General features: G+C 44.1%; 1 protein-coding gene across 7 annotated transcripts in view; it reads left to right on the forward strand.

Annotated features, from left to right (window-relative positions):
• Window positions 1-23,185, forward strand: part of TBXAS1 (thromboxane A synthase 1) — a 243,855-nt gene that overhangs the window by 57,335 nt on the left and 163,335 nt on the right. The window contains exon 1 of one of the 7 annotated variants that reach the window (XM_055393220.2): window positions 22,724-22,965. The exons of the other annotated variants lie outside the window; for them this stretch is intronic. The gene's annotated coding sequence lies outside the window, so the exon portion shown is untranslated. Of the gene's footprint in view, window positions 1-22,723; window positions 22,966-23,185 lie in introns of those variants that run through there. 7 annotated transcript variants of the gene reach the window in all.

The raw sequence follows: 23,185 nt of genomic DNA on the forward strand, positions 1-23,185 counted from the left end.
ACTTCAATATTCCACCGACAGCACTAGACAGCTTAGCAAGACAGAAAGCCAGCAAAGAAACAATGGATTTAAACTATACCTTGGAACAAACGGACTTAACAGATATATACAGAACATTTCATCCAACAACCGCAGAATACACATTCTATTCAACATCATATGGAACTTTCTCCAAGATCAACCATATGATAGGCCATAAAACAAGCCTCAATAAATTTAAGAAAATTGAAATTGTATCAAGCACTCTCTCAGACCACAACAGAATAAAACTGGAAACCATCTCCAAAAGGAACTTTCAAAACCATGCAAACACATGGAAATTGTTAAATAACCTGCTCCTGAATGAGCATTGGGTAAAAAACAAAATCAAGATGGAAATTAAAAAATTCTTCTAACTGAATGACAATAATGACACAACCTATCAAAACCTCTGGGATACAGCTAAGGCAGTGCTAAGAGGAAAGTTCATAGCCCTAAACACCTGCATCAAAAAGTCTGAAAGAGCACAAACAGACAATCTAAGGTCACACCTCAAGGAACTAGAGAAATAGAAACAAACTGAACCCAAACCCAGTAGAAGAAAGGAAATAACCAAGATCAGAGCAGAACTAAATGAAATTGAAACACACACACACAAGATAAATGAAACAAAAAACTGGTTCTTTGAAAAGAGAAATAAAACTGATAGACCATTAGCAAGATTAACGAAGAAAAGAAGAGAGAAAACCCAAATAACTTCACTGAGAAATGCAACAGGAGATATTACAACTGACACCACTAAAATACAAAAGATCATTCAAGGCTACTATGAACAACACCTTTACGCACATAAACTAAAAAACCTAGTAGAGATGGATAAATTCCTGGAAAAATACAATCCTCCTAGCTTAAATCAGGAAGCATTAGATACCCTGAACAGACCAATAACAAGCAGTGAGATTGAAATGGTAATTAAAAAATTACCACCAAAAAAAGTCCAGGACCATAAGGATTCACAGCAGAATTTTACCAGACATTCGAAGAAGAATTGGTACCAATACTTTTGACACTATTCCGCAAGACAGAGAAAGAAGGAACCCTCCCTAACTCATTCTATGAAGCCAGTATCACCCCAATACCAAAACTAGGAAAGGACATAACCAAAAAAGAAAACTACAGACCAATATCCTTGATGAACATAGATACTAACATTCTTTTTTTTTTTTTTTTTTTTTTTTTTGAGACAGAGTCTCGCTCTGTCACCCAGGCTGGAGTGCAGTGGCGCGATCTCGGCTCACTGCAAGCTCTGCCTCCCGGGTTCATGCCATTCTCCTGCCTCAGCCTCTGGAGTAGCTGGCACTACAGGCGCCCGCCACCACACTGGCTATTTTTTTGTATTTTTTTTAGTAGAGATAGGGTTTCACTGTGTTAGCCAGGATTATCTCGATCTCCTGACCTCGTGATCCACCCACCTCGGCCTCCCAAAGTGCTGGCGTTACAGGCGTGAGCCACCACGCCCGGCCGATACTAAAATTCTTAATGAAATACTAGCTAACCAAATCCAACAACATATCAAAAAGATAATCCACCATGATCAAGTTGGTTTCATAACAGGGATGAAGGGATGGTTTAACATACAAAAGTCAATAAACGTGATACACCACATAAACAAAATTAAAAGCAAAAATCTTGTGATAATAGATGCAGAAAAAGCATTTGACAAAATCCGGCATCCCTTTATGATTAAAATTCTTAGCAAAGTCAGCATACAAGGGACATGCCTTAATGTAATAAAAGCCATCTATCACAAACCCACAGCCAACCTAATACTGAATGGGGAAAAGTTGAAAGCATTCCCTCTGAGAATTGGAACAAGACAAGGATGTCCACTCTCACCACTCCTCTTCAACATAGTATTGGAAGTCCTAGCCAGAGCAATCAGACAACAGAAGGAAATAAAGGGCATCCAAGTTGCTAAAGAGGAAGTCAAACTGTCACTGTTTGCTGACAATACAATCGTTTACCTTGAAAACCCTCAGGCCTCCTCCAGAAAGCTCCTAGAACTGATAAAAGAATTCAGTAGTTTCCAGATGCAAGATTAACATCCACACATCAGTAGCTTTCCTATACACCAACAGTGACCAAGCAGAGAATCAAATCAAGAACTCAACCCCTTTTACAATAGCTGCATAAATAAATAAATAAATAAATAAATAAATAAATAAATAAATAAAATACTTAGGAACATACCTAACCAAAGAGTTGAAAAGCATCTACAGGGAAAACTACAAAATGCTGCTGAAAGAAATCATAGATGACACAAACAAATGGAAACACATTCCATGTTCATGGATGAGTAGAATCAGTATTGTGAAAGTGATCACACTGCCAAAAGCAATCTACAAATTCAATGCAATCCGCATCAAAATACCACCATCATTCTTCACAGAAATAGAAAAAACAATTCTAAAATTCATACAGAACCAAAAAAGAGCCTGCATAGCTAAAGCAAGACTAAGCAAAAAGAACAAATCTGGAGGCATCACATTACCTTATTTCAAACTATACTATAAGCCCATCATCACCCAAACAGCATGGTACTGGTATAAAAATAGGCACATAGACCAATGGAACCAAATAGAGAACCACAAGTAAACCCAAATACTTACAGTCAACTGATCTTCAACAAAGCAAACAAAAACATAAAGTGAGGAAAGGACACCTTTATCAACAAATGGCACTGGGATAATTGGCTAGCCACATGTAGGAGAATGAAACTGGATTCTCATTTCTCACTTTATTCAAAAATCAACCCAAGATGAGTTAAAGACTTAAACCTAAGACCTGAAACTATACAAATTCTAGGTATAACACTGTAACAACTCTTTTAGACATTGGCTTAGGCAAGGATTTCATGACCAAAAACCCAAAAGCAAATGCAATAAAAACAAAGATAAAGAGCCGGGACCTAATTAAATTAAAGAGCTTCTGCACAGCAAAAGGAACAGTCAGCAGAGTAAACAGACAACCCAGAGTGGGAAGAAATCTTCACAATCTATACATCTGACCAAGGACTCACATCCAGACTCTACAATGAACTCAAACAAATCAGTAAGAAAAAAACAAACAATCCCATCAAAAAGTGAGCTAAGAACATGAATAGACAGTTCTCAAAATAAGATATATAAATGACCAACAAACATGAAAAAATGCTCAACAACACTAACGACCAGGGAAATGCAAATCAAAACCACAATGCGATACCACCTTACTTCTGCAAGAATGGCCATAATCAAAAAATAAGAAAACAGTAGATGTTGACGAGGATGTGGTGATCAGGGAACACTTCCACCCTGCTGGTGGGGATGTAAACTAGTACAGCCACTATGGAAAACAGTGTAGGGATTCCCTAAAGAACCAAAAGTAGAACTACCTACCATTTGATCCAGCAATTCCACTACTGGGTATCTACCAAAAGGAAAAGAAGTCTTTATTTGAAAAAGATACTTGAATATGCATGTTCATAGCAGCACAATCCACAATTGCAAAATCATGGAACCAACCCAAATGCCCATCAATCAACAAGTGGATAAAGAAACTGTGGTATATGTATATGATGGAATACTATGCAGCCATAAAAAGGAATGACTTAACAGCATTTGCAGTGACCTGGATGAGATTGGAGACTATTATTCTAAGTGAAATAACTCAGGAATGGAAAACCAAACACCGTATGTTCTCACTGATATGTGGGATCTAAGCTATGAGGATGCAAAGGCCTAAGAATGATACAATGGACTTTGGGGACTTGGAGGGAAGTGTGGGAGGTAGGCAAGGGATAAAAGACTGCAAATATGGTGCAATGTATACTGTTTGGGTGATGGGTGCACCAAAATCTCAGAAATCACCACTAAAGAACTTACTCATGTAACCAAATGCCACCTGCGCCCCAATAACTTATGGAAAAATAAAAAAACAAAAACAAAACAAAACAAAAAAGCAAAAGGCACACCAAGGTTGCTTCTTGTGCTCTCAACCAGCCTGTGAGTTCTCTAAGGGTGAGGGCCAGGTCTCCTATGTCATTACAGTTCTGGAATCTTCTGCCAATGGCAGGGATGCTCTGCTAGCATGTGGTTGAAGGTGGTAAAGTTAAGAAGTCCACAACCAACAGCCCCGCCCCAGGACTCACTGTGGGTCTCCTTCTCCTTCAGCGGGCCCCCTGTTTCTCTCTCCCCCACAAACCCTAAGGCCTCCTCCAGAAAGCTCCTAGAACTGATAAAAGAATTCAGCAGTTTCTTTTATCCTGGGCTGGGGTCAGAGCGACGCTGTTTGTGGTGCTGTGAATGGTCCTTTGTTGCTGCATGAGGCCTCCTCCTTCCTTCAACTCCAAGCTCAGGGGTGCTTCCTCAGGGAAGTGTTTTCTGTTTCCAAAGACACTTAGGAGCCCCCTCTCAGCACTGCTTTTATCCCATCTCTGTCCCTCACAATGCCTGGCACATAGTTGGTGCCTAATAAATGCTGACTGAAGGCTAATTCCAACCTCTAAGCTCTGCCTGGTGCTTTCTTCCTGTGGTTCTTCTCTTGGCCTTCACAGTTCCATACAAATCTAAATTCTCTTGCCCATGTGACCCACTCCCTTTCCTGAAAGCTTGCTGTGTTTTCAGTTTGTGTCAATTTGCCACGCACTGTTCCAGTTGCTACAGATGGACTGTTTTTGTATCCTTTCTTATCCTGTAGAGCAGACACCATGCCATGTACTTAATGCACACTTATTAATTATTAGGTGTATGCGTGAATTTGGAAAAAAGACAAAAAAAATCTTTCATTTAAAAAGACACTGTTTTAAACTAGGCACAGTACACTTTGATCATTTTCCCAAAACCGCATTGGACACCATTTTCCCATGATGATCATTTGATTTAAACCGATCAGTGTGTGGCTGAGCTCTGTGAACTGGGGCATCGGGGGATCAGGGCTGCACCACCAGGGCTGGAGATGGAGCTGGGGATAGAGACTGTATTAGCTGGAAGTACATGCAGGACATGCTAAGACGATTAACACACGAGATAACACATTTTAAAAACTAATTTCTTCCCATATAAAATGGTTTAAAATTCTTGCTTCTGGAGGTGATTTGATGTACAAGAAATGAGTTGTTCGAGTTGAACGTTGCTCGAGGCAACCGTAAGTCCTAGCGTATTTAATCTTTCAAGCAACACCTAAGGACTGGCAGCTGGGTTCCTGTGGGGAGGATAAAGATTGCTTTATTCTTTAAGAACCAGTGTAAAGAAATAGCCCAGATAGCAATAGTGGATTTCTTTCTGGGATGGGGTTGTGGGTGATTTCTTTTCCCTTCTTTTAGTCTTTCTGCATCTTTGTATTTCTTTAATGAGTGTGAATATTTAGCAAAAAAGAGAAATTTTACTAAAAAGAGTGGGAAACTGCTCCCTTCTAGTGGTGAAGGGGAAAGCAGTTTCATGCTTTAGGCATGAGGTTTCAGGACTGTAGTCTAACTATTTCTTCCAGTGGAGTAGAATGTCTGAAAGGATTTGGAGTAACAGGGCTGATGAAGTGGCAATGAAGGTGAGTAGCTATCTAAGCAAGTATGTGAACACAGCCTGGAAGGGCTTGTAGCACCAAGCTGCTCTTAAAGCTCAGGTACCAAGACCCAGAGGTACATAATCAATTCGACATCAAAAATAGGAATTCAGGCTGGGTGTGGTGGCTTATGCCCATAATCCCAGGGCTTTGGGAGGGCAAAGTAGGAGGATCACTTGAGCCCAGGAGTTTGAGACCAGCCTGGGCAACAAAGAGAGACCCTGCTTCTACCAAAAAAAAAAAAAAAACAAATCAAAAATTAGCCAGGTGTGGTGGTGCAAGTCTGTAATCTCAGCTACTTGGGAGGCTGAGGTCAGAGGATCTCTTGAGCCCAGGAGGTTGAGGATACAATGAGCTGTGATTGCACCACTACGCTCACACTCCAGCCTGGGTGACAGGGCAAGATCCTGTCTGTAGTCCCAGCTACTTGGGAGGCTGAGTCAGGAGAATCACTTGAACCCAGGAGGCGGAGGTTGCAATGAGCCGAGATCACACCACTGCACTCCAGCCTGGGCAACAAGAGTGAAACTCTGTCTCAAAAAAAAGAGATTTCAGATAGAGAGTGAGTTAGTGTTCTGATCAAGTCTCATTCTAAGACCAGTTTAAATTGAAATGTGATTGGTGATTATTAAGATTTAAGACTATCACAGATTATTAAGACTTAAGTTTACCACTATGCCTGGAAGTTCCTTTCCGGGAGAGTTTCTTCTACATGCAAGAACTGGACTCTAATTCTAGACCCACATCTACTCCAGACTATATTTAAAAGGCACCATTGGGATGGAATATGGGAGCCAAGATAAGAAATCTGAAGAGGAAGAAGCCATGTAGGTATTCCCTGGCACAATGGGAGATGAGCTCCGGAAAAGGCATCCCGCCTCCAACATGTGGGGACTGAAGATCAATTTGCCCACCATTTCCCAACTTCGGTTCCTAAAAGTGTTTAGGAAATTAAGTCTAAATCAAGCCCTTCTTGGAGATTCATAGCATATCAAAGGCCCTGAAAGATTCTTTAATAAAGAAACCTGTTCAGCTTTATTTAACCCAGTGTTTTCCCAGCGTCTTTGCTAAAGTACTGCTGCATATGGCCGTGGTGGTTTGGGCAATCTAGACCCGCTGAGATGGTCCCTTGAGAAGGGCGGTCGGATGCATTGGTAGCTGCACAACCAGTGGAAATGGAGGGGCCACAAAACGGAGGAATAAAACATTCAAATTGCCCCTTTGCAAGCTCTGAGGTTCCAGGGTTGACGTCTTGTTTCCTTCAGGGCACAGAAAATATGGAGTCTGGCGAACAGAAGCAGGGCCCATGCGTAGGGGTGGTCCAGGTTTACACCAAAGAAAATGAATACTACCCACAGCTGTCTGGCAAGGTGGCAAGAGAGCACCTTGGAGGTCGTGAGGGTCCCTCACCATCTATAGGAATGCCACAAAAGCCCTTGCTGCCAGGGATAAGCAGCTGGTACAGAAGGCCACCGAGTGCCTTCCCGATCTGGACCCCATGACTTCTATGCCTACTGGCACTCTTGCATGGGTCAGTCTGTGCTGCCGCTCAGGAAAAGCAAGTCAGGTGCCATACTAGCGACACAATGGCGGCTGCTGCTTCTTCTGCCTGGGCACCTCATCATCCCCAGCAGTAGTTCCTAGGTGTGAGCGTGGCAAGGAGCCCAGAAATACAGAAGCAGCATTTAGGGGCCTCATGGTAGCTTCATGCCTGACTCTTTTCTCTCCTCTTCCGGCCTGGCCTCTAGGCCTTTCTGGATCGCCAGCCAGTCAGACTCTACTTTGACAAGCAGAAGGTCTTGGGCTGGGTCTTGAAATGCAGGGAAGAATTGACTTGGCAGAGGAGAGGAAAGGGAAAATTTCAGGTGGGGAAGTACCCCAGGCAAAGGCAACATTAGAGTTTGTAACATTTACTGGAACAAAACGTTAGGAGTGTGAATAATGGACACAGTTTAGAAATACATTTTAAAGGCCGTGGATAATTTTCAGTGCCTCCAAGCATCTAGAGAGGGATACATGCTATTTCCCTTTTTTTTTTTATCTTTTTGTATTTTTGTCTAGGATATGATGGGTACTTCGATTTAATAACTCAGTGATGAGCTTGGAGATAAAATTGAGCCTGCTGTGAAAACTAGGTCTGTGGCTTCCTTGAGGACCATTTCTACATAATATTATTTTTTTGTTTTCTCTCTCTTAAATGGTTATACACAATATCCCTATCCTTCTCCTCACTTTATTGATTTTCCAGAATGAGAGTACGAGGTATGACTATAAAGTAACGTGACTGATTATTTTAGCATACACTCCAGTACTTATACAGCCAAGTGAATTTTATGACCTTCAAAGGCATTTTCCTGATAGGCTAAACCTTTACTGCAGATATGCCACTATCAGAAAACACATTCTTAGCACTTTTTGTGGGAACAGCACTTGGTGCTTAGATGTGGTCCTTTGAAAGCCCTCAAGGCAACACATCTTTGTGGAGAATAGATTGATTTTTTTTTTAAACAGTCCATATTTTGGCAAATAGATGATTAAACAGAGTAATATTATTTGCAATTAAAAAAATGTGATTATAAAACAATACAGAGCTTGCAGAAGAGGTGTATGAACCAGTTCTGGAAGCCTGGGAATTTTGCTGAGAGGCCACGCTCATTGGCATACGAGTTGGTTTTTGGTTTTGGTTTTGTTTTTTAAAGAAAACAATAGCAACAGTCTTAATATTTATGGTCATACCTTCTCTCGTCTAGTTAGGAATTCAGGCTTCTGGTAGCATCTGTTTTGGGGGCAGAGATGAAAGAAGAATCTTATTTGTTGTATAAACAAAGCAAAACATTAGATTGATGTGTGTCCATTACTGAGCTGCGTGAGTGGGTGCTCAGCGATGCCTTCCCGGGAAGGAAGTGACTCTCCCAGAAATAAAATGATTGAATGAACTCTTCCCCTAACCCTAGTGCCACAATAACAACAAACCTAACAACTATCGCTTGCCACTGAAGGGAAGTACGCTGTCTATGGGAACCCTGGTAGCCTTATACGGACTTGTTTTTTGGTTGCTGGAATAACATGCATCTGGACATGGGAATGAGACTGGGGAGAAAGGGAGGGGGCAGATGTTCACACTGGTATTCATTGGTGCTTCAATTACTAAGAGCCACATCTTTCCTGGTTTACCAGAAATAGGTGCTGTTGCACAACTTCCTGGTGGATAGGGTAGGGGGGTGTCAGCTGATAGGGGAGTTCCCTGGAGCCCTCGGCTCTCTCTGTTGCTTTCAGCCTCAGCCCTCAGTGCAGAGTTTGGCCCTGGCCCGCGCTGTGGGGCCCTCCTAAACCTCCCCTATGTCCTTGGAAAGGTGTGCTTCTTAGGTTTCGCTTGAGCAGTCAGCCAGTTCCTCAACACAATCTCAGAAAGAGGCTGGCCCCTTATTTCCCCTCGAAGATATCTAGAAAAAACTGTGTCAGAGATGATCTGAAAGCAAAGCCAAGCTCTACCAATAGTGGCTTCCACCAATGCCTTGTTTCCCTGAGCACTGCACACAGACCCCCTGGGAGAGCCAGCGCCATACCCCGAAACCAGCAGCTGCCTCCACATTCTGATCTGAAAGGTGCCCTAAAGTCCTCGCATGTGTTTCCCTCCTTCCTGCACTGACATGCCTGTTCCCTCCAAGCTGCACAGCGCAGTCCCTGTTGCCTGAATGTTCTCCCCTCTTGGTTTAACTGAACTCCTGCCTAACCTTCAAAATCTTGTCTAAATGTCACTCTTCCATAAAGGTCTCCTCCATCAGGCCAGCCCTCAACCAGCCCTGCCTCCTGTGGACTTGCTTCCTATCTCTCTGGCTATCTCGGCACTTACTACTTTACTTTATTTATTTATTTATTTATTTATTTATTTATTTAGAGATGGAGTCTCGCTCTGTCACCCAGGCTGGAGTGCAGTGGCATAGTCTCAGCTCACTGCAACCTCCACCTCCCGGGTTCAAGTGATTCTCCTGCCTCAGCCTCCTGAGTAGCTGGGGCTACAGGTGCGTGCCATCACACCCAGCTAATTTTTGTATCTTTAGTAGAGGTGGGGTTTCATCATGTTGGCCAGTCTGGTCTCGAACTCCTGACCTCAGGTGATCCACCCACCTCGGCCTCACAAAGTGCTGGGATTACAGGCATGAGCCACAGCGCCCGGCCCACTTTATTTTATAGCTTATGCATGTGACCTATCTTCTTGGCTTGACTGTAAGTCCCTAAGAGGAGGGCCCACATCTTAAGCCAGTGAGTGCCCTCTACATAATAGCTGCTCAGTAAATGCTAATGATCATGATTAAGCCTCTGGTAACCGAGATAGCAGCACTGTTTCCAAATGATTACTGTGACAATGTGTGTGTGTGTGCATGCCTGTGTATGGAAGAGGGTAGAATCAGTTTCCCCCTAATTGCACACTAGTGGTAGTGTGTTCTTAGCACCTGGCAGAATGCCTTGCACAAGGCTTATTGAAAAGGGAAATAAATCTTGATTCATGCAATCATCGAATGCTGAAGGTTTTCTAGGCTGTGAGCTGGTTCTACCTCATTGGTGTGCTATGGATAACATTCCCATGAATTCAGATAGATAGAGGAATTGCCCCATTTGCAATTGAAGAGCAAGACTGCAAAAGGAGGGGATGATGGAATGCAGGACCCAGCCACTTAGAATACGTGGTACATGGGGGTATATAGAGCACTCAAAGTCTGAGTGGGGTATCCTGACACCAGACTAGGGGACAGGAGGCATCCAACCCCCAGCAGAGGCATCGAAGAACAGACACTTTCTCCTTCACTGTTCTATTGAGCACAAATCCCCACAGTTTGAAGCAATGGTATCTCAACTCTTCCCTACCATCCACTGTTGATGTGATTTTCCCCATAGATCCTATGTTCTGTTGTCCCAGCAACAATGTATATTTAAGTAATGATTGATTAATTTTCCCATTTTAATTATTCAAAAGCAAGCTAATTGGAAAACTCTGCCAGTTGAGAATAGCTGATCAATGAGATAACCAGCATTAGTGTACCAAATTATAATTCCACTCCAAAGCAAAGAAACTCGACATTTTCATTAACCTGCACCACCATCGCATTGTCAATAAATGCACGATTTACATTAGGCTCTTTGAAATATTGAAAATATCTCATGTACCCTCTTCCTACCTTCACAAATCAGTAGGCACCTGGGAACCCCAGGCTGTAAAGCAGTGAAGAGGGAGTGTAGTCAGTTGTACACTTAAGGATTTTAACTCCATCCGTACACAGAGAGTGACCAAAATTGGTAGCATCATCTCATGATCTAAGAGCATACCTAAGGAGATAGTTGGGAGGCTCTCAGGAGAAGTGTGGCATTGTGGAAATCAGCCAGGCCTTTACAGTGTAGGGACAGACACACCTCTTCCACTGGGTGACCTTGGGCCAGCCACTCCCTCCTTGCTCATTTCCTCATTGGTGAGAGAGGGCTGGGACACCTGCTTCTCAGCATTGGCACATTTTCCCCCTAGCCCCCCAGGCTATGCTGGGAATCAGCCTCACATCTTTCTTGGCTCTCACCCTAATGTTAGCCCTCCACAGTCTGGCCAGTCTTGACTCCTAAGTATTCCTCTCTCTATCTGCTTTGCTTCTGCTGCAGTTGAGGACTTCAAAATCACTCCTTGGCTGGAAATAGCCTTCCCACGGGTCTCCCTGCCTTCTATCTTGTGCTCCCCTAATTTGTCCTGCAACTGCAGCCACTGGCTCGCTGCTCCTCTGCATAAAACCCTTTCCTGGTCCTCCTGTCTAAGGAAGTGAGTGTTCCTGGCCTGGCTCCTGAAGCCCCCTCTGACCTGGTCCCCTGCCCCTCTGCAGGTTTAACTCCCCTCGCTTCTCACCTGATGCCTGGCTCCCAGGTGCTCACAGCTCCTCCCACACACCATGCAGTTCAGTGCCAATTTCTTTCCTTCTACTTGCATGTCCTTCCCCCTTCACTTGGGTGAGAACTTCTCCAGGAGCCTCTTCTGCATCTCCTAGGTTCTTGCCCCAATGTACCTGGTACCTTCCCTCTCTCTCATCACTTACCTGCCTCCCCAAGGGCAGGATTGGTCCTTCCTCAGCTTTAGCTGAGCACTCAGCATTGTGCCAGGGGCACTCAACACACTTCTGTTGAGTAATAGGCACGCAGTTACTTGTTGAACCAAACTGCGTTAGAAGAGATGATCTATAGGATTTTGTGTGGCATATGCATTGTTCTTTGCCGCTATGGGTATCATCATAGAGAATTTCCATTAATTTCTGGCCGTGTGCCACTGCAACCAGCTTTCACCCTGACTTGTCATATAACAAAATATCATTGAATTGAACTCTAGTTTGTTGTTTTTTTGTTGTTGTTGTTTTTTTTTAGACAGGGTCTTACTTTGTTGCCCAGGCTGGAGTACAGTGGCACAATCACAGCTCACTGCAGCCTCAACCTTCCCAGGCTCGGGGAATTCTCCCACCCCAGCCCCATGAGTAGCTGGGACTACAAGCGAGCACTACCACCCCAGGCTATTTTTTTGTAGAGATGGGGTTTCGTCATGTTGCCCAGGCTGGGAACTCTGGATCTTAATAAAATATTTTTTTCTTTAGAAGTCAGGCTAGGCTGGGCTGTGGGTTGAAGTTCATCTCTGTGCTATTTATGGAGGAAGGGATTGCTAACCAAAATCATTGTGCAAAGGTGACAGCTCAACCAATTTAGGAAAATAAACTACTCCCGAGCACTTCGGCAGCTTGCGAGTTTATCAACGATCCCTTGAAAACACACTAAAAACACTTCACTCTTTCTGCCTTTCCACACTTTCTATAATGGCCCAGGGCTTAGGCTTTGGAATCAGATCTCCTGGATTCAAACTCTGGCTAGCCTTGTGACCTTAAGCAATAGATGTCAGGTCTCCGTGTCTCAGTTTCCCCATGTGTAAAATAGGGATACTAATAGTACCTATCTCTTAGCATGTTGGGAGGATTACATGAGTAAGAACATAAGGTGGACTTAGAGCAGTGCATGGCACAGCTCAGGGTCAATAAACATTAGCTCTCAGTGTTATCTGATAACTGCACGCTTATATTCAACAAAATCTGCATAGACGCTGGGCAGCTAGATCTTGGTTTTTATTTTGTTTATCTAGTTATTTTGTAAACATCATCCTGAATTCTCACCTGATCCCCAGGAATGCACTGCAGTGAAAAGTGAGGAGAGGCGTACTGCAAACAAGTGACCTCATTTTGAATAATCCTGGACTTATACCACTAGGTAGCTTTTGACCTTGAACAAGTAAAATGAGGTTTTAAAAATGTGTATTAGACTTAGTAAGCTGAGGTGTCTTCGGGGGTGTTGGGGATGGTCACCAATGGTGTGGTGGGGACAGAGTCATAGTGAGGCAGGTTTAGAAATGATGGGGAAGGAGGGCAGATGAAAAGAAGACTGTGGGCTTTTCTTTGAAGAAGGTCAGAGATGTCAGCCACCTCTCTGGGCTTGATCACTTTTCCATATGGTCAAGCGGAGATAGTCATTCTCTCCCTGTCTCCTTGAAAGGGAGTATGAGGGTTTGTGAGCAATAAACCTTACACCAACATATATTGCTATTAGTCCATTGATGGCATCTGTTTACCTCTCAGTTGTAGGTGCTTCGGAATTAAAGAAAATCTATTTCTTGAAAAGTGCACAATAAATCAAGCTTTAAACTCAATTTGCTTTCCAGAAATTTTTCAAATTTTCCCATGACAAAATTTACATTTATTTTCTGATTTTAACAGTAAGAGTACTATTCTAATTTTCATTTGGTCTTTGCTTCATTGGTTGACATTTGCCTTGCCCTTGGACTTGAGAACTTGAAGTGTCAATGAGGCATAGCACATCAGTAAGTAAGCCCCGCTCAGCCATACTCCATTCTCTCCCGTTGACCAGACCTTTTGTTTCCTGCTCACTCTCATCCAAGCCCTTACCCACAACATTTTCAATGATGGTGTCACTGCAAATGTTTCTTTGCAGGTTCAATTCTCTCCTATCATAAAACAAACAACTGAGCCAGCCAACTAACCAACCAACCAACCAACCAACCAACTCACTAACCACCTCTTCTTTGACTCCACCCCAGGCACCACTCCACTTATCCTTCTCTTCCCAGCCTAGTGACTTGAAAGAGGACTTTGTATTTGCTCACTTTCTCACCTCCTATTTACCCCCGACCCCTGCAATAAGGTCTCTGTTCCATTCTCTACTGAAACGGCTTTCTTCAAGGCCACCATTAAGTCTCTAGTACCTAAACTGAATTAACAGTTTCTAATCCTTCTCTTTCTTTGGCACTTTGCAATATTTGTTGTTTGTTTGTTTGTTTGTTTGTTTTGAAATAGGATCTTGCTCTGTCACCCATGCTGAAGTGCAGTGGTGCAATCATAGCTCACTGCAGCCTCAAACTCCTGACTTCAAGTGATCCTTTCACCTCAGCCTCTCAAGTAGCTAGAACTACAGACATGTGCCACCATGCCCAGTTAATTTTTAAATTTTTTGTAGAGTGAAGTCTTGCTATATTTCCCAGTCTGGTCTCAAGCTCTTGGCCTCAAGTGACCCTCCTACCTCAGCCTCCCAAGTAGCTGGGACTACAGGTGCATGCAACCATCCCTGGTTAATTTTATGTTTTACTTATTTATTTATTTATTTTTTTGTAAAGACAGGATTTTGCTATGTTGCCCAGGCTGGTCTTAAACTCCTGAGCTCAAATGATCCTCCCACCTCGGCCTTCCAAAGCACTGGGATTACAGGCATAAGCCACCATGCCTGGCCGCTTTGCAACATTTGATTCTGTTAATTTTGGGTATATGTCAAAGCTGTCAGTTACGCAGGGGTAGAAAAAAAGTTGTGCATCATTGATTATAATGCCAGGGCCCCATTTTACAGATGTGAATATGGAGGTCCAGAGAAGTTATGTGATCTGATGTGTATTAGTCAGCTATTGTTGCAATAATGCTGTGTAACAAACCACCCCAAGCTCATTGGCAAATGACAATGTTTATTTTTCTCATGGTCTGTATGTTCACTGGAGTAGCTCTGTTCCAGTCTGACAGTGGGGTTTAGATCTGCTCCACATGTTTGTAATGGGACCCAGGCTGAAGAGAATATTAGGGAAGTGCTACTCCTGACAGGTCACAGGGATGCAAGAAATGTAAAATGAAACAGTAATATCTCTTGAGGCCTCAGCCTGGAAGCTGCTAAGGTAATTTCTGCCCACATTCTATTGGCTAAGCAATCCACATGCCCAAGGTTAACATTAATGGGGCAGGCAAGAAGACTCTGTCCACTGTAGCGGGAGGCAATGCACAGTCATGGAGCAAGGGGCATTGATGTGGAATTTTGATACAGATGGGGCATGAAGCATCAGGAGCAGTGATTCACTCTACCCCATGCTCCAAGATTACACAGCTGGATTCTGATCTTTGGCAAAGCAGAATCTAGGGGCCACAAGTCACAAGACAAAATAAAACCATAACAAAAAAATAAATAAATGAACAAAAACTTAACGTGAATGGACATATTAACTTTTATTGTAAGTGAAAACAATGACTCTCTGGGGGAAAAAAAACAACAGGCCAGGCATGATGGCTTACACCTATAATTCTTTTGGGAGGCTCACTTTGGGAGGCTGAGGTAGGAGGATCACTTGAGCGCAGGAATTCTCGAGACCAGCCTGGGCAATATAGGAAGTCTCTGTCTCTACAGAAAATACAACAATTAGCCGGGTGCAGTGACATGTGTCTGTGGTCCCAGCTACTCAAGAGGCTGGGGTGAGAGGATCAGTTGAGCCCAGTATGTGGACGTTGTAGTGAGCCAAGATCGCACCACTGCACTTCCAACAGCAAAGACCCTGTTCCCAAAAAAAAACCCCAAAAAACAAAAAACAACAACAAAAAAAACAACCCACCAAAAAACAGAAACAAAAGATAGTGATGCAGAATTTGCCCACTGAGACACTGACATGGTGGGTCGTGGTGATCTTGCTTATGAAGTGATAACCTAGCTTCAAGAGTGTTGAAGCAGGGTCCAGAGCTAGGTGTAGGGGCCAGGTTGGTCCTGGGCTGAACCTGGGGACGTACCTAGGAATTTCTAGCCAAATAAGCAATAGAGGGAAGGGTCTGACTGATGACGGAGCATGAGCACACTCTAGGAAGGGCAAAGAATTGATCTGGGGGATGGGATGGGGCGGGGCCCTAAGATTTCAACTCCAGCCTGGAAAAGCAGGACTTAGGGGAGGCATGTCTGAAGTCCAGAAGACCAGGGGAAACCTGAATGCAGAAAGCGCAGCTTGTTCACCATATCCTGAAATACAGCAACCAGGGGACACTCTTGTAGATTGTGAGCTGTATTGCTTAGGACAAATTCATTGTTCTATATGGGGCAGTAAATTTATGGATGTTGTTATGCCAAGAAAGGAATATGGCTGAAAACATAAATTGCTCCAGAATTGTTTTAAATATTCTCATGGGTGCTGGAGGTCCTCTGGGTTATTAAGGAAAAAATTTGTTTATTTCTTGCCCTTCCGGAAACCACCCTTTGGTGCTGTCTAGTGGCTGTCAGAAGAAAGGGTATATCCCTGTATCACAAGGGCTATTACACATCGTGAATTTAACTTGAGTTCTCAAAGATAAAAAGAGACACTTGTCTTGCCTCCATGCTCCTTCTCGTCCTGCACATTTGTCCACTCACCTCCAGTAAGTTGCTCTGGAATCTGAACAGGGAGGTCTCTTGCAATCCAGAATCAGCCACAAAATCCCATTTCCTTTTTTCCTATAAAAAAGATGTGCTGACTGAAACAACTAAAATATAGACTAGTTAGTGTAATAACAATAAGTAGCAAAAACAAAATAGAAAAACAAAGCACAACATGAAAAAAGAAGTTTTTGAATTAGTGTCTTCTTTCATCAAGGTCAGTTTCTCTCCATCTCACATCCTCTGTGACTCTAGGGTGGTGTGGAAGATCCTTCCCCACCCACACCCACACGTTGGGTATTATTTGGGCCTTTTCCAAGGACTTCTGTCAGTTCTGATGGTCTTTGCACTGGGCTGAGTAGTGTCCCCTCGCCCCCAAATTCATGTCCATTAAAACCTCTGAATGTGACCTGATTTGGAAATAGGGTCTTTACAGAGGTAATCAAGTTAAGATGAGGTCCTACTGGATGACAGTGGTCCCTAATCCAGTGACTGGCATCCTTATAAGAAGAGTGAAATTTGGATGCTGAGATGGACAGAGGGAGGACGATATGTAGATATACTCACACAGGCGAGAACACTGTGTGATGACCAAGACGGAGATTAGAGGGATGCATCTACAAGCTAAGGACCATGGATTGCCAGCAACTACCAGGAGATGGACAGAGGCAAGGAAGGAGCTCCCTTCGTGTCTTCAGAGGGAGCATGGCCCTGCTGATGCCTTGATCTCAGAATTCTGAACTCCAGAATGATGAGAGGATAATTTCTGTTATTTTAAGCCACCCGGATTGTGGCAATTTGTTAGAGAAGCCCTGGGAAACTAGTCTGATCTCCTTGCTCTCATTGGCCTTACTGAGCCAAAGCATCCCATTGCATCATGTTTGTTACTGTAACCCCCAAATCTTTTTCTTGACCTAACTCTTAGCAAGTTTAGCCAATGGCCTTTGATCATCTCTTAGCTGCAATAATCTTCACTTGACAGACAAGCCAGAGGCCTGGCTGGAGGCTCAGGCCCTTCATTCAGACAGTTCAGGAGGCCTGGACTGTGGCTGGGCCAGTTCCTGTGGCCAGGCTCTAAGTCTCAGTTTCCCCATCTGTATAATGCACACAACAGGGATGCTGGTAGAGATTACAGGACATGATGTTTATAAAGTGTGTTTATAATTTTATTTTGTGGGTCAGTACAATGCCTGACCCATAGCAAGTGCTTAATAATAAATGTTAGCTATTATTAAACATACAGTTTTCTGAAATCTTTAAATCCATTTTTATCCACCCCAGGGTGAAGTTTCCCTGATTTTTCTTTTCCAGTAAAAACATGGCAGATCCTATCTACTCTCTCAGTGATACACAATGACATCTGGGCTAGTGCCTGACACAGAGTAGGCACTAAATATATTTTTATGGAATAAAGAATGGAACAACTACATTGTTTCAATATCTAATCAAAGGAGGAAATAGCTTACAGATTTTATGAGGCTTAGTAACCAGCTTGATACGCTCAAGGTGAAACTTTGGAAAAGGATGTAATTTCACCACATTTGTTCACAATAGGGCACAGGTGATGTGGCACACAGCCTCCAAGAGGGACCTCCGGATCCTTGCCCTGGAAGTCACACCCTTGCATAGCTCCTTCCCCCATTGTACCAGGGTTAGTTAGCATGACCAGTGGAATACAGCAGAGGTGATGGTGTTATCACTTCCAAGATTAGATTATTGGAGACTAGGGTTTCCATCTTGGGCTCGCTCTCTCCCTTGGATTGCTTACTTTGGGGAAGTCAGCAGCCATGTTGAGCAGCCCTATAGGGAGAGGCTCATATGGCAAAGCCGCTACAGCTCCATAAGCAAGCTTGGACACCATTCTCCAGCTTGACCCTGAACCCAAAGCACCTAGCTGATCTGCTCACAGACTCCTGACCCTCAGAATCTGTGAGATAATGAATGTTTGTTGTCTTCAGTCACTTAGGTCTGGGGGCAATTTGTGACACAGCAGTAGATAACTAATATAGGTGCTGAGATAGGAATGGCTGGGACCAGCCAGGGCCAGGACTGAGGACTCTAATAATGGAAGCGATTATAAGTTGCAGGGAGCAGGCAAGAGGCCAAACCCAGAAAAGTGGTCTGTTTGGAAGGTCAGGCAGGTTCTGTGGGTCTCCACCTGTGGCTGTGTTCCAGAACCCAGAGAGGTGAGAGCCAGAAGCAAACACACTGATGAACAACGGGCACTGAGATTCAGGGCTCTTGGACTAGAACTCTTGCCTTTTGACTTTGTCCTGCACAATTTCCAGCTAGACCTACAATTGATCATTATAGCTAAGAGATGATCAAAGGTCAGTGGCTAAACTTGCTAAGAATTAGGTCAAGACAAAGATCTGGGGGATTACAGGAACAAACATGATGCAAGAGGATTATAAATATTTTTTTGAAACACTTACAATATTCTTTTGTTACTTTGAGTTACCCAAGCTCTTTAAACTGTCTGCCAAGCCCAAAGGCAAAATTGGTATTTCCCAGGCCTTTTGGACAGGTCATAGTGCAATAGAAAGGTGGAAATATTGGCTGGGTTTATGAAGACATAACTTCTTATCCAATTGGCAAACATTTTTTAAATGCCTACTCGGCTGGGTACAAAAGAACCTAGAATTATTCTGAGCACCCACTACCAGTACTCAATGCCCCTGTGTACCAACCTTGGCTACTCCAATACACACACACACACACACACACACACACACACACACACACAGTTGGCCAAAGAAGCAACCTATCTGCTCTGCACAAGCCAGGTCTTCACTTTACTGAAGCCCCATCTGACCCCTCTGGGCTCAAACTTTACTGAAATGAAGACCTGGCCTGTGCAGAGGAGATAATGACAGATTTATCTGTCCTTATTTCGAGTCCTGAAGCCCTGTTGACTTAGTGGCTAATCTGATCAACTGATTTGAACCCTGGGGATAGAGTCCTGTAAAATGGCATCTGCCTTTTCACAGGGGACTTAGAGCCCTTAACCCACAGACTTGAACAAAGAGGGGCTTTTCGCATCCCCCGTCTTATAGATAGGTTGGATTCTGGGCAACTGGCTGCTCTGCAAATGCAAAGTGAGAGACAGTAGGGCCTGGTAATGGAGAGCACAGACTCCAGAGCCAGACAGCCTGGGTTCGAATCTCAGCTGTGCTACTCACTAGCAGTGTGACCTTGGGCCAGTTACTTAATCTGTCTGAGCCTCAGTGTTCCCATCTGCAAAACGGAGATAATGACAACAGCATGTTCCACACAGAATGTGGGGAGGAGTAAATGAGCTCATGTGTGGGAAGCACTTAGCCGGGCTCCCGGCTCACAGGAAGCATCCTGTAACTGTTTCCTTCTATTACGCAGGATCCAGAGGCAGGGGCAGCCCCAGCTGACCCCTCTGGGCTCCAATTTAACTATCTGTTGGGGTTCACCGGAGGCAGATGTCCCTCTTTCACCACAAGTCTCAAGGGTTCTTTAAGGACTTCATAAAAACAAAGGATTAACTGCAGATGACTAAGCCCACATGATGGAAACAGAATCAGGTACAGTAAATAATGAACGTAGACAGGATTAGATTCCTACAAACAATACACTGTGTTCTCCTGCTCTTCATTGGCAATCATCCCCAGTAGGGAATCAGTGGAACTCTTTGAGTGGCCAAGGAAAACATCTCCATGTGCCCAGGATAGCCTGGGTGGGCTCCTGGAGGAGGCAACCCTTGAGCAGAAAGCTGAAGAGCAATCTGGCCTTTGCAAATGGAGAAAGAGTGGATGCATCAGCAGAGAGGAGAGTGGGCTGGGACAAGGGTGAGAGAAGGAAGCAAGCACCTAGGCCCAAAATTTAAGAAGGCCCTCACTCTCAGGGTTGTACAAGAGCAGGGGTGGCACTTGTACAGCCCTGAGAGTGAGGACCTCCTTAAATTTTGTACCCTAGGTGTGTTCTTGCCTCTCCTTTGTCTTGGCCCTAGAGAAAAGCCTGGGAAAAAGCCCAGAACGGTGAAACGACATGGCGTAACTAGGAATGTGTGAGTCATGCAAGATTGCCCAAGCCTAATTTAGGGACAGAGATGACTTACAGTGAGGCTAGCAGTCAGGCTGTGGCCGGATCACCAAAGACCCTAGGTGCCGAATAAAGGAGGTTAGTGCTTGAACTGAAAGTGACAGGGAGCCAAGGAAGAATTCTGAGCAGGGCTGCAACATGATGAGATTTGCATATGAGCAAGCTTCTTCTGGCATTGGTGTGGCGGACTGATTGGAGGATGATAGGAGAAACTAGAGGCTGGGAGGCCAGTTCAGGACCCTACTGAAAACTCTATGCCCAAGGGAGAGACGATGACCTGATATAGGGCAGTGCCAGTTAGGAGTAAGAATGAAGAACTCACTCAAGACATGTGTTGAAGGCAGAGTTGACAGGACTTGGTGATTGATTGCAGATGAGGATCAAAGGAAAGAGTCAAAGATAGCATGAAGTTTCAAAGATGGTCATCAATTTAGAAGCCAAGGGGGTTTATTAGACAAGATAACAAGCATGTGAAGGCAGTGATTTCAGCTTCCCCAAGTCCAAGGTAAACCCTTAGTTCTCCTGTTTTCTGTAGGATAAGCTCTCTGGAGGCTAGGATGTATCTTATTCATTTTTGTATGATATCTACTCTGTAAGTATCTTTGAACTGCATTAAGTGGCTTTCACACCTCCGCATCCTGCTCATTGGCTTTCAAGTGGCCTTAGGGGTGTTACTATTGTTTGAATGTTTGTCTCCTCCAAAAATCATGTTGAAATTTAATCCCCGATGTGGTAGTGTTGAGAGGTGAGGCCTGTAAGAGGTGACTGGGTCATGAGGGCAAAGCTATCATAAATGGACTCTGTGCAGAGTCCCCACCAGCAAGAAGGCCCTCACCAGATGCAACTCCTCAACCTTGGACTTCTCAGCTTCCATAACTGTAAGAAATAAATTCTTTTTCTTTATAAATTATCTAGGTTCGGTATTGTGTTATAAGCAACAGAAAACAAACTAAGACAGGTATCAAAGTCCTTTTAAAGATGGCTGTGTAGCTGGGGTCAGACCAACACAGCAATGTGTTCAAACTCCCATTCTAAACACACAGAACCTGGGGCTCTGACGTGGCCCCACGGTCTTGAGTTGAAGCCTGAAGTGTGACTGGATGTCTGGCGTGGGCTGCCCTGGGGCTTTGGGAAGTAGCGAGAGGGATGAGGTGAAGGTCAAGCAGAGTGGGGATGTCAGGAGGCTGGGGAGGCTTGGGCTGCCAGGTGAAGTGGGCCTCATGAAAGACAATTTGGGATCAGAATGTCAGACAGAGAGCAGGCTAGAAGGCAGCTGGCTTCTGAGCTGCAGCCTAGAAAGGCTGATTCAGCAGTGCTAGGAGGAAGTGGGAGGTTTTGTCGTCCCAGAAGCCATATCTGGAGCAAAGGGAAGTACTAAGATCACAGGGTAGCATTTGGAGCCATACACTGGGACTAACTTCCTCTGACCTAGGCAACGACAGACTGCCCCTGTGGTCAACCAGAGCCCCCAGATCCTTTTCTGTGAACTCTAATGAAGCCAGGCCTCATTCTTCCTGAACTTGAGAAGTTTAGAAAATATCTGCTTTGCCTTCACTACCCTCCATTTTCATAAAAATAAAGCGAGTAAAAAAAGCAAGTCTGAGCGCTTTGAAACATTAATTAAAGGCACCACAGTTTCCTTATTTAACTGAGGGTTGCTACCTCATCTGGGATTATTAGCAAAGCAGAGAGCCTTTGTTGTGCTCGACAAAGTGATTAATTCAGACTCGAGGTGAATTTTGGCTTTCTCAACATCTTTTGATGTGCTAAGATCCCCCAATGAGGACAACGTCATCAATTACTTAAACAAGCCATTACCTTGAGATCACAATTATCAGGGAGGCCCAGTCTACTAACTGGCAGACAGAGAGACAGAAATGGACTACAGGGTTGTGGCTTCAACCCTTAATTATTCTAGGAGGAGCGAGAGTCCTTTAAAATGTTTTGTGGCAATGCTCCTGCTGATCTGGGGTGATCGAGTTATTTTTCCACCAGGCAAAATGCAGCCTGGGTGACCTGCGTCTCTAGAACCAAGAAACTGCCTGTGATTCCACTGACTTGGCGTTCTCATGGGCCAGGACACAGAACTCAGAACTGAGGGATGAGTGTGTCAACGGAAGAGGGATGACGTTCATAAAATTGGAAAGGAGAGCTTTATTTCTCATAAAGGGTTGCGGCCTTCTGGTGGCCATTCCGACAGGCTAGGAAGATATTTTGATGGAGGGGAAAAGGGAATGGGAATTTATGCAGAGCAGGGAGGCCAAATACACATATTCAATAAGCTATGGGAGGAGTCATGAATATTTATGAAAGGAGAAACATGTGCATGCGCAATTGAGCGTCATGCGCCTTCATGGGTCCCGTGTAGAAAAAATGGCGGCCTTAGCATAATCTGAGGGTGGAGTTTTCGAGCCTCTGACTTCAAAACGTGAAGCAAAGGACAGGAAAACCCTCACTGAGCATCCTGCATACAATGGCCAGAATCACTCCATAGTCGGTGGTCTCTTATCAGGCAAAAGAAAGGGGCAGCATCAGGTGGCAGGTTGATGTCAGCGGTGGAGGCTTTTAACATCAGACGCTTTCAGGGCGGTATGGCGTCAACACCAATGGAGGCTTTGAAAAGGCCACTTTCTGTTTAGCCCTTAGGGGAGAAAGCATAATCATGGCTAGTGAGGGAGGGGTAGAAGGAGTGTGTCTGACTCCCCATCCCATCATGGCCAAGAACTCAGTTTTCAAGTTTACTCTGGGGACCCCTTGGCCAAGAGATGGTCCATTCAGTCAGTTGGGGGCTTAGGATTTTATTTTTAGT

Source organism: Gorilla gorilla, chromosome 6 (genome assembly GCF_029281585.2).
Source record: "Gorilla gorilla gorilla isolate KB3781 chromosome 6, NHGRI_mGorGor1-v2.1_pri, whole genome shotgun sequence".
Classification (NCBI taxonomy): domain Eukaryota; kingdom Metazoa; phylum Chordata; class Mammalia; order Primates; family Hominidae; genus Gorilla; species Gorilla gorilla.